The 707-nt window shown below is 35.9% G+C and overlaps 1 protein-coding gene across 1 annotated transcript in view; it reads right to left on the reverse strand.

Annotated features, from left to right (window-relative positions):
• Positions 1-707, reverse strand: part of LOC103144607 (signaling lymphocytic activation molecule-like) — a 7,414-nt gene that overhangs the window by 2,761 nt on the left and 3,946 nt on the right. The window lies entirely within an intron of this gene.

Genomic DNA, 707 nt, shown 5'->3' on the forward strand with positions numbered 1-707 from the left:
TAAAGGTTGTGAACAAAACCAGCATCTTACCGTGAACCTGCAGAGTGATGAAGACTGTAGGTCTTTGTTTGTCTGTTAATGATGTAAAACTGAATTCACCAGAATCTTGAAGACTCAGGTCTCTTATTGTTAAACTAAAGCTTGTGTTATTGAACTCCACTCTGTTCTTAAATGGATTGGTTGAAATAACACCTGAAACTTTGTTTGCTACTGGTGAGTCTCCATATTTCCATGTTGCCCTGGTGACGCCTTCAACTGGTAAATTTGATAAAAGCTCCACAGAATCTCCAACTTTTTTATGAATGACTTGTTTTCCTTCTGCAGCCTCCACATCTGAAACACATTATTAACAACATAATGATTCATTATGAGGAATCATTCTTTATTTTCTTTTAATAAATCCCTAGCTGGACTAATAACTAACAGAAAAGCAAATGACAGAAATATGATCCTTTAGTTTCTCTCAGCAAAACTGTATTTAGTCAGAACATTTGTCAGAACACAGCTGATGTTTCTGATCTCATTTCTGCTATGAGACTCTTACAGACGTTACGGTAGAACGACAGTATACAAACTTTCAAATTACTTTGAAATTTCTTTTGTTGTCATCTTGCGTGTTAATGACATTCGCTTTAAATACCCGAGTCAGACCAAGTGTATCATTATTTGATGTAAGCCAATGTCAAACATACCATGACGGCCTAGTC

Source organism: Poecilia formosa, unplaced genomic scaffold (genome assembly GCF_000485575.1).
Source record: "Poecilia formosa unplaced genomic scaffold, Poecilia_formosa-5.1.2 Scaffold130, whole genome shotgun sequence".
NCBI lineage: Eukaryota > Metazoa > Chordata > Actinopteri > Cyprinodontiformes > Poeciliidae > Poecilia > Poecilia formosa.